Source organism: Solanum lycopersicum, chromosome 9 (assembly GCF_036512215.1).
Source record: "Solanum lycopersicum chromosome 9, SLM_r2.1".
NCBI classification, from domain to species: Eukaryota; Viridiplantae; Streptophyta; class Magnoliopsida; order Solanales; family Solanaceae; genus Solanum; species Solanum lycopersicum.
This window is the reverse complement of record NC_090808.1, coordinates 35,295,661-35,307,985: the sequence shown is the minus strand read 5'-3', so window position 1 is coordinate 35,307,985 and position 12,325 is coordinate 35,295,661.

The window sequence follows — 12,325 nt, the reverse complement described above, 5'->3', positions numbered from 1 at the left end:
TATTTTTGAAGAAACTTTAACAAAGGATGTGCAATCTTTTAAAATTCCTCTATGAACCTCCAATAAAAGCCTGCATGGTTAAGAAAACTTCTAACACCTTTTACAAAGAGAGGTGGAGGAAGTCGCTCTATAACCTCAACATTAGCTCGATCAACGTCTATACCCTTCTCTGAAATGCGATGACCCAATACAATACTTTTTTTCGCCATGAAGTGAAATTTTTCCCAATTTATCACAAGGTTGCAATCTTCACACTTTTTAAGTACCTTAGATGACTTTTCAACTCTGTAAGATATGGAAAACACCGATTGGATCTCACCACTCTGCATCATGATCCTACATACTTTGAAAGTCATTTCTTAATTTTTAAACTGAAATTTTATTTTCCATTTCTCCATACAACTAAGGCTCTACCTGTAGCAAGGAATGGCCTCCCAAGGATAATAGGCACCTCAAAATAAACCTCACATTCTAGAATCATAAAATTGGCCGAAGATATAAATGACTCCACCTTTACTAACACATCGTGAAGTATCCCAATAGGCCTATATATCGTTGGATCGGCCATCAGTAGCCGCATCGAAATGGACTTTGGGTCACCCAAACCCTTGTTCTTATAAATAGATAGAGGCATGAGATTTATGCTTGCCCCAAGTTCATATAATGCTTTTACAATGTGTAATAACCCGATTGTACATGGAATAGTTAAGGCACCCGGATCTTCTTTTTTTTGCACCAGAGACCTTATAGAAATAGCACTACAATGTTGCATTCTATCATTATTCTTAAAACTGGCCGATCTTTTATTAGTAACCATATCCTTCATGAACATGGCATAACCAGGCATTTGTTCAAGAGCTTTGATCAAAGGGACATTGGTGGAAAGCTTTTTCAACATAGTAATAAAACGCCAGTATTTACCATCCTTGGTCTTTTTCAGTAACCTCTGTGGCAATTGAGGTGTAGTCATGGGGGTCACCTTTTGTTGTACCTCAACTTCTTTCCCCGTTTGTCTTCTAACTAACCATTAAACTCCACTACCTCATCATCGCCTCTTATCACATTTTCTACACCAGACGGCCACGGTGGATAAATGGTTTGCTTACCATCTCGAGTCGTTACTGCCATACAATGCCCATCATTTTTAGCATTTTGCACAGTATTGCTAGAAAAAGTGCCCGGTTAGCGTGGGTTCACCGTCGAACACAATTGAGCCATTTGCAATTCAAGATGCTTGATCGAGACTGCATGTGCATTTACATTTTGCCCAATACTTTCTAAGTCACTCCTCAACTTTTTAGTGTGCTCATCACTAACATCATGTTCCTCATTATTTTCTGCACAATATCCTCAACTCGCACCATACTTCCTCAACCATCCCTTCGAGCAACTTCACGATTTTGAGGTTGAATATAGAGCCCACTCCTATCATTTCTATTACAATAGTTACCCCGGTTGAACTTGTTATCGCGGTTGTAATTCACATCATGGACATAATGATCCTTTCGATTGTAATTACAATATTTCCGACCATGGTTTCCTTGACCTGGACGCCAATTTTCCTAATTGGAGCCTTGGGCAGTTTGTCGAAAACCCCGTCTGGTCATTTACCGCATAATACCCATTAGTTGGCGGTGGTAGTTTCGACATGTAGTTCACCGCATTTACCTTATCTTCACCCCAGTAACATGTTTCAACACCAACCTAGGCTCAGTTCTCATTTAAGCCATTATTTCACGAATCTCTTCTGTGGCTGGGTTGTGTGCAGATTGCACTACAAAAGTGTTTCTCCCTATATCTGTCTTCTTAGTGCTCTAATCTTTATTATTTTTGGAGATTTTCTCAAACTTCTCAGCATACTCAGCATAAGGACACTTCACATAAGAACCACCCGCTATCGTATCCAGTACTACTTTATTATTATAATCCTATCCCTGATAGAAGTATTTTTTTAGTGATTCATAATCAATGGGGTGATTGAGAACACTTCTCAAAAACGAGGTAAACCTATCCCAAGAACTACTGTGTGATTCTCTCGGTAGTGCTACAAGGTTTTTCACCCAACTTTTCTAGTTTAGCTTCTTAGACACCAGGTAGTGACGTGCTAAGAACACATCTCTTAGTTAATTCAAAGTGTACATTGAGTTATAGGGAAGTTCGGTAAACCATATAACGAACTCTCCCGTCAGTGAGAGAGGAGACACTCTCAACCCAATTACATCCATATTTAAATCAGGCTTTCCTACACAACTGGTACACACTGACCTCACCTTTGTGATGTGAGCATGTGGATCTTCAGAAGGTATCCCAAAAAACAAACCTCTAGCGGTGAGCATTTGCATCAGACTACTTGTTTCCACGAATGTATGTCCACGTGGTAGGGGAGGCAAGAAAAGTGGCCCTTCAGAGTCAATAATATTATCATATCCCTTATAATACTCTTCAGGGCGTGGAGCGGGAGGTTGCCTTCGTATATCACCTTCCCCACGATTTTCGGGTAATTGTTTGTCATGAGCATCCGGGTTGTGATCTTCATCGAGAATAACTAAATTTTGATTCATTCTGCACAGTGTACACTCTAGTTTGGGTCGGGTGAGATAATGTGTTCTCTTCTACTAAGCGTACTTGTCATACATGGAAGTTAAATCTGCAGGAGATAAAAAAAAGGAAAATTAGGAAAATGTTAACTAATCTTTGGTAATAAGCTTAAAGTGAAGCTAAGAGTCACTTTCCCTGGTAGAGGCACCAAAATTAGATACGCTCAAATTTACTTCTAAAAAAAGCGTTTGTATCAAGTAAGGAACCCAACTATAACGTTGAGGTCGATCCCACGAGGAAAATGATTTAGCTTAACTTTAACGTATTATTACTTCTATTTAGTCAAGTCCATTCCAAGAAACAAGTAATAAAAGGGGAGGTTTTAAGCTATAACTATAATTAGTTATTTCTATGTAAATAAGTAATAGGTTCAAAGATTTAATTTTTATCAAGTAATGAGAGTAACTAGGGGTTAAGTGTTCCCCACAGGTTCATAACACGGTAATTCTATCTATAACAATTCTTCCCTATTATCTTGCATGCAAAGTGGTAAGTTGTATCCCTAATTTCTTTGTTCGATAACTAGGAAATTTCACTCCGCACCTTGGTCTATCTATGTGTTTATGCTTTACTAAACCTTACCTTTACCTCATATAAGTCATCATAATCCATGTTTGGCTTAGTTGTTACTTCGCACCAACCAACACTAGCCTATTAGATATTGTATACTAAATCTGTGTTGATAAGTCTTTTAGTATTATCTACTTGTCTTGGTCCGGCAAGTAGCAACAAGGCGAGTTCTAACACATGCACTCTTTTAAAGTACTTATAAATGAAAGAGTTATTAATACATCCAAGACACTATTCGAGAATTGTTATTTTAGCTAGGTTTTACCTTGTTATTTACCCATGGAACCCACTACCCTAGTTTTGGAGTTTAGTTACCCATGTTAATAATCACAAATTCATATTAATTAGATAAGAATTCATGCACTTACTTTGATGAGATTGAAGAAAATACAGAAGATTACTTGAATTAATCAAAAAATTTCAACAAATGATTCCGGAAAATAAAGTTTTTTTCACAAAATCCCAAAATTCAACACTTAGAACAACAAAAGTAGAAATTATCCAATAGTCTAACACAAAAAAAATGAGGTTTTTGCATGTATTTGTATTAATAGAATTCTAACAAATAAGGGAAATCTATTTAAGGAAAATCTACCCAAAAACGCGTCTGAGTAAATGATTCGAGTGACGGACCGTCGAGGTCATGACGTACCCTCAACGCCCTCCATCGTTTCATACTTAACTCTTTTTCCTACTGCTTTCTTAACCAACTTTGTGTTCCCATCTACGGACATGGATGATGATCTATTGCATGTACGATGGTCCGTCGATGTTTTCAGTTCTTTGATAGTTAGAATCTTTTGGATATGGTACTAGGCTACTTTCTGTTAACATATACAGATGTGCAGGATGGTCCATCGTGGCTCCGTTGGTCGTCAGTTCTGCAATTTTTGCCACAATTCTCCCACGTTCTTGTTCTGGACAGATTTCCTGCAAACAACAAGAAAACAACATTAAAACCAATACAAAATTGACTTAGACACACACTAAACTTAAGGAAAAAGCATTGGAAGTACCGTGAAACCACAGTACGTCACAGTCCTAGGGACTCGCTCTCTAACTTATTCAAAGCCTAATCATGCAATGTCTAGACAGAGTCCTATTCCACTACCTAAACGTGATAGTACTTCTCCAACATTAGCATGTATCCTACTAAATGAGAATAGGGAATAACCAACGTAGACCATCCTATCTAGGTATGGAATCCGGAGTCATAAACCTACTAGGATGGAGGGTGTTTTACTTGCCAATGGTAGAACTAAGACACATCCCATATGTAGACACATGGTTATGGAATATGAAATGTTTCTTTGTACTCTAGCCTCTTCTTTAACTAGAGCTACTCCCCAAACCATACTCAGTTTGTGCTACCTTTATTCTCATAGTGTATTTCAATCATGGAATATATGAAAGGTTCCATATCTAGTTCACAAACAAATCACATTACACCTTATCAAAGTGGTCCCCAAGGGTTGCCTTACAATGGTTAAAGGATAGCTCAATGACTTTCCTGAGGATGATTTCATGTAATTCAAGCAAACCAACCCTAAGTCCATCATTCACACAATAAGGATACCATTACGACTTTTGAATTCAAGGATATCCTAACCATCTCTCTCAAAGGTTCCACAGAAATGAACTTCTTTGATATATTCAAGATCATATTCATTTAATACATATACATTCATGACATAGGGTGTTGTAACCTCCTAAACCAAGTATTCATATTCATTTATGTATCAAGCAAGAGACATAGATCTACCTAGACAAGACACACTTCACATGACATTATCACATAAAACATCTCATTCAAGAAGCACATAGAGACAACTAGACATACTTGCAAGTCATCCTACACACTTCTATAGAATAATCAATATAAACCATCACAAGGCTCATATAAGTCTTCAAGAAGCATCAGACTTCAATATCAAGTCATTCACATAAAGACGTAACTATAGTCTACTAGTAACACCTATCATCAACTAGGGGATATCATGTGTAGACTTCACATTGAACATAAGTCATCAAGACCTTCCTATTACTCATATAATAAGCTTATAACATGATAATATCATAATACATAAAGTAATGCCGATGAGGCCACATTGTTTCACAATTCATAAAGTAATACCGACGAGGTCATATTATGTACAAGTATAGCACATAAGCACCGCCACCATTAGTGGCCCATAAAACTATCATCATAATTTAAGGTATATAATACACAATTTAGAAAGTATTTTATCAGAATACCATCAATCCAATCTCGCAACTTCAATCTGTAGCTGAATCACCCAACAATACTCAAAGGCCCGTACCAATGGTCATGATCAACAATTACATCAAATAATTATAATGTATAAATCAGTATGAATTAATAAATTTATGACACCCTACTGATGATGCTAACATAATTCTTTTATAATTCAATAGCCCAAATAAAACTACACACAAATTCAATAGTATAGAGAGATGATCACTTCACCCATGAAATAGTCAAAACAAAGATTGCATGGTTTGCATATTTCATTGAGTTTTTAGGTTAAAAATAATAAATTAATATCAATTCAATCATAATACAATGATTCAAAACCTTTTATGCAAGAACTGATTGATAAATTTTAAAACAGGAAAATTCATGTTTTTTGATCAACTTTGAAAAACCATTGGAATTTACTCCTTGAATAAAGAGGATTAAAGGATGAAAAATCATACCTTAATTTTGATGAGAATCCCAAAAAATTTATGGGGAAATACTTATAAAATTAGTCTTCGTCCTTGGAGTTTCAAACCTTCATCAATGGAGGTTTTGGAGAGAAGAATGGAGAGGTTTTGTTTTGAGTTGAGGTTTTATCTTTGATTGGTGAATTTAGGGTCATAAAAAGTCTCAATTACCATCAATAAATCATCCTCAAATCACACGAAAGACAACTACACTTATTAGATATTGTAACCAATTCAAATTTGACATAAAAATGACGCGATCAAAACTTGGTGTTTACTGTGCGTTCCAAAAATATTTTTGAATCTTGGTTCTGGAAAATTTCGAGACAAATGTTTGTGATTTTCCACCATCGTAGGTAAAAATGTTGCCCACTTCAGTTCCAGCTGTACAATGCACAACCACATCCCAATCTCTGCTGGTGTGGCAGCTTTTCTATCCCATGTTTTGGTCGGGGAATCATTTTCAGATGTTCCGACCCTTTATGGGACTGTCTAAGTGAGAGGAAGAATAACACTCAATTTCAACCTCAAACAATACCCCGAAAGTCTACTTCAAAACAGCAGGACACACTAGTTCAACTCCAACTAGTTTCCAAAAATCTTGGACGTTTGACCTATAAAAACTTCCAAACTTTATACAATGCCTCTAAATACCATTATAAACCATTCTAGAACATTAAAACCTTACAACACACGTGTCAGGCTCTAGTTTAACCTATGTCATATTAGAGGTGTTACCAGTCATCTTGGACAAATGAGGGTAAATTTGTAAATATTTTAATGAACCAAACCCGTAAATTAGGAGTCCAAACATGTCATATAAAATACTTGTTCCATTTTTATGCTTATTGGGAAGAATGATACTAACCTACTATATGACTGTCAACAATTGTAAATAGTTTAGTAACCCAAACAAGGGTTATCATATCCCAAAGGAGTGGTTTTTAGAAGATGTAGTCAATTAGAATTTATTTCTAATTATTCGTATCAAGAGATTTTAATGAACAAAAACATTGTAAATCAAAGGAGTGACACCAAGAGTCACATATCGAAAGGAGGTTTTGTCAAAAAATATAATAAAAACAACAAAAGTAACAAGAAAATTAAGTATGGGTATAAGTTCTTGGGCTGTGACCGCAATACAGGTTGAGATAGGTAGTTGGGTACATCCTTTTGATAGGAAAGTTGAAAGATAATGGTGAGTAGGATAAGTTTTAGATAGAAATAAATTCCCTCTCGAGCAACTTATTCTGTTTCAGATGTGTTGCTCTAGCACACAAATTTTTATTGTGAAGAATACCCTACGCCTTACCACTCACTCTCTCAACCATAGTGTTAGGATTGGGACAAGGTCTCACCTCTCGATCTGAAGCTCAAGTCGACCCACTTCTAAGGCCATCAATCTTGTGGTCTTAGTTTCACATCCTCCCTCTCAGGCAAGCTAAAAACATATGGGTGAGTTTTTATTTGCAACTACAAACCTATTAAATTAAACCACAACAACTAGGTTAAATCCATTAAAATACATCTAAACTATAGCAAGCAAAGACCCACCAAGAATATCAACTCATATATTCTAAATCATACAACAAGAATGGGGGTTTTAGCCACATATTAACCAGCAACAAATTACACCTACAATATTAATGAATTCACATGGGTATAAGAAATTAAATCTTAATATGAGCAAAGGAAGAATAATAGAGAAGACGTACTTTCAAGATGGGGAAGATTAACCCTTCCTTCTTTATGAGTCCCGTAAAACATTCTCCAATCTTGAGAGAAAATACAAGAAGTATAGTTCTAAATGTAAAGAATTAATAATAATTTTCATTTTCTTAAAAGTAATACCTACAACTAGTATTTATATATTTTACATTAAGTGTTGCAGCAAACTATTTGGTAAGGTTAGTCGCGATTTCTGGATGACTCGATGATTTGTGGTTACTTTGGTTCATCATCTTTTGTGATTTTCCTTTAGCATGTTTGTGTCCTGGATCATTGGGGTGGTATATCTCTATTTTCTTTAACTAAGCAGTAACACTCCTATTGCTCCTTTAACCGCCTTTTGATTAACTTCCTTCAGGGCTTGGCATGATGGAGCAATGGACGGACTGCTTCCCTTAAGTGATTCGCCAAGTATAATTGGCAAAGCTCAGGATTCAACTTTTATGTTATTTTCAACCTTTTTATTCTTTTTCGCGTGTATATGTCCATGCTTCCACTAAAACTTCAAATACCTGAAACTTAAGAGTTTTTATCATATATTGATACTAAATAAGAATTTGAGGACATTATTTTTATCAAAACAAAGCCCTAAACGAATCCAATTGGTGGACTCATCAACATCCCCAATTTAATTTTTTTTACCTCAAGTAAAACTCAAGTTCAATAGTTCAAATAGGATGTCTAAAATAGTTCAAAAAAATATTCAATCAAGAACATACACAACAAGACTCAAACTACTAATGAAAAATCAATTGTGTACTCAAAGATTAACGTTGTGACACACCATTACCAACGATTGTCATGCTCAGAATACTTGCGATTCATCCAAGTCAAAGTTAAACAACAAAATCAAATTGCCTTCACATAAACAATGATCCTTATTCACATATATAAGTTAATCATTTTAAGATTACTAGTTTGATTCAGTGCTCAAACTAAAAATAGGAACACCATCAATGTTTTTACTAATAGGTTTTCCCATATTTTCCGATAAACTTTTGTTAGGCTTACTCAAGACAAAAAAAAGGTCTTTCTAAGGCTTGTAATCGGCCTAAATGAAAAGGTATGGTAATTTAGGCTTACAAATACTTCCTTTCCTCCACCTTCTTATACCAATTTCTTTTAGTGCTTCTAAGTCATACTTTTATTTAACTCCATCAATTATTTGGGAACCAAATTTTCTTTCGTACCTTTATTCCATAGTCATGATTTTTTCATATCCTTTTTTATGTCTTCTCATTTTTTATATGGAGGGTTTCCATTTTCTTTGCAAGACAATGTGTTGAAGAGATTTTTCTTGCACTTCTTGGATTATCCTTTTCCTTTTCACCACACCCATAACTCAAACTCTTTGTTTAAGTTGGCTATTCAATAAATCACATGTTATGAGTATTATACATACTTGATAGATTAAGGTATAGGTTTGATCAAGTTTTCTTCCAAATAAGTAAAAGTCTCATGGGATGTTCAAAAGAGTTTAACAGACTCATAGGTAGGTCACAAAAGAGGTGTATTTTAAATTAGGCTCACACTCTTTAAAATTGGTTAAAATCATTTCAAGAGGACACCTTTCAAAAGCAATAAGAGTAATTGGCAAAATTGTAGGTTTATTCATGCATGGTTAAAAGTAAGCTTATCACACAAGTCATCAATACTAAAGAAATAGAGGACTACACAGTTTCGACAATATGCAATGATCATCACAAGAGAAATCAATTTGATACATGGCTAATCACGATTAGATGCAAAGAGTACACATAATACCTATGTAACTTCATTTGGTCTCGTTTTAGCCGTACGTTCATGTGTATTTGCTTGAGAGCACTATTCAAGGCATTTATATTGATCAAAATAAAGAATTAACTTTGTACGAGAACAATCACTTTCAACAAAAGAGGTGGAATTTTTTTTAAAAAATCAAAGTATTTTTGAAGGGTCAAAATTGTTTGCAATTAAAACAACATGAAGAATCCATAAGCTTAAAAAATTTTCAAAGAGCTTTTAAAAAAATTAAGATATACAACCCAATTGTATTTAGAAAACACAAATATCTGTAACAAGCAAGCAAGGTGAGCCTCACCCCAACACAATAAACAATATTTGTCCTCAAAGATAAATAAAAGCATTCAAAATTGGATATTAGAGAAAAAAGGTAGAGAGGGATTCTGTCTATTCAGTAGTTTTATATGTTTGTGCTTTAGTACGCGATGTGTCTCCCTAGTATAAGACGATGCCTCCCAGAGTCACTTCAGAAGATTCATAGACAAGTGCCTAGATTGAATCATCCTTGCCATGAGCTTCCATGAAGGAGTCTATTGCTCTGAAGTATCCACATCTCCATGAGGAAATAGCAGGGTCCAACACATTTTCCCCTTACTGGAACTCGGACTTTGGCCCTCACTATCTATTTTTGGAGGATTTTATGTTTTTTGACTTCTCTTGAGTTTCTTTTCTCTCATTTAGGAGGATAGCATAATTATTCTAGCTACTTTGGGTCTTTCCATATCAAAATAACCTTGAAAAAGAGTTAAAAAAAAGTATGGAGATTTAGGTGTAGAAAATCCTTCAACAAAACAATTTGTGAATCACGCAACTACTTAGGCAATACACCGAATGCAGTTCCAATAGGGTACAAAGGTGCAAACAAAGGGAAAACATGTGTATATTTGGTGAAGCGCCAAATAAACTTGGCGACTTCAGATTTCTCGTCGAATGTTAAAGAGTCTTTAATTCATTATCATGTAACTAAAGTCAAGATAGGGACATATGCAGACCGCCGAGTGGTTCAGATATCTTTACCCAGCTCGCCAAACATCTTATCGTGCCCATTTGCACATCAACTTCCCGAATTCAACCCTCTAACCCTCTAAAAAATTAAAATAAAGCACCACTAAAATTAAGCCTAAACCCAGGGTTAATTATGCACATCCAAAGCCTTTTAACTATTCTAAGGAATAATTTATAGTAATCAAACATTTTACTAATTACGGTAAAAATAATAAAACATTAAAATATGTAAGCAGAAATTCTAATCCAACAAAAGAGACCCAATACACAACAAGATAATGTCAATACATTTGAGAACAAAATTCAATAAAAGACGGAAATGATCGGGCAAGACGAACTTTTCACCGATCTACCAAACAAAAATGATTCTTACCTCCATACATCTTTTCAAGCATATTCCTTACTCAATCTGTACAAAAAGAACAATTATTTTTTAAACAAAAAACAAATTAAAAGGTTTAGGCTTGCCTCCCAAACAATGCCTATGTCAACATCGCGACTTGTTGTGAAGGTCCAAGTAAGAATCCTCCAAGTATAATTTTTCTACTAAAGAGATCTCGTGATAGTCCTCAAAATATGACCAAAGGCGCTGAAAATTCACCTTATATGGAGGTAATCATTTACCTTCAACATCTATATCACTATTTTTAAACAGCAGTGTTACTCTGAAAGGTTTCAACCATTTGTACCTAAGATTCCCTAAGAAAAACCTTAGCTTCAAGTTTTACAACAACACCCAATCTTGTATATTGAATTATCTCTTGACTATTTTTGAGTCATTCCATTTATTCATCTTCTCTTTGTAAATGACTGATATTTCATAACATTAAAGTCTGAAGTCATCTATTTCCTTCGTTTGTTTCAGTCTTTCACTTGAGGCATTACTCAATTTGAAGCTCATGGTTTTTAATGCCCACAATTATGTGTGATCTAATTCAATAGGTATATGAAACAAATTACCAACTAGTAATTGATAAGGGGACATTCCAATGGGTGTTTTGTAGGCAGTTCAATATACCAAGAGTGCATCATGAATCTTTCTAGACCAGTCGATTCTATTTTTGTTTTTTTGTTTTTGCAAGGATGCTTTTGATCTATGGATTTGACACATTAACTTGGAAAATTCTTTTGGGAATGGTATGGGGTTGCTACGTTGTGTTTCACCCCACATCGACTGAGTGGAATTGTGAACCACATATTTTAAAAGTGATTCCGAATCACTAGTAATTTCCCTTAGAGTATGCAATCTTGCGATGATATAGCGGTTCAAGAATTTGACAATGCTTATCCCTTTGAAACATGGGAATTTGATGGCTTCCATCCATTTGGCGACATAATATACAACTACCAAGATAAAATTTTTCCCAAATGAGCTTAAAACGGGCTAATAAAGTCGATCCCCCATACATTGAATAGTCCAACCTCCAATATTGTTATAAGGGGTAGTTCATGCCTTCTCACAGTCCACCTTGATGTTGACATTGAGAGCATTTCTTTTCAAGTTGTTGTGTATCCTAGTTTAGAGAAGGGATTTAATACCAAATTTGGAGGACTTTACTGGCATAGAATGGAGCTATGTTGTGCCCCTACTAAGGATGGATGGCAGGCATGGAGAATATTTGTTTACTATTCTTCTGGATCACACTTTGTTATAACATGGTCACCACTCACCACACAACCTAACAAGGTATGGTTCATCTCGAAAATACTTTTTAACATCAAATAGAAACTTCTTCTACTTGTAATTATTCAAGCCTTTCGACATCATCCCACATACAATATAGTTTGCAAAGCGTTCATACCATGGTGTCTCTGTGAGAGAGATAGTGTATATACATGTTCAATGGGGAAAGAGTCAGCTATTTCTTTTTCTTCATCAACTGAATTTTTGTTGTCAAACCTTGACAAGTGGTCA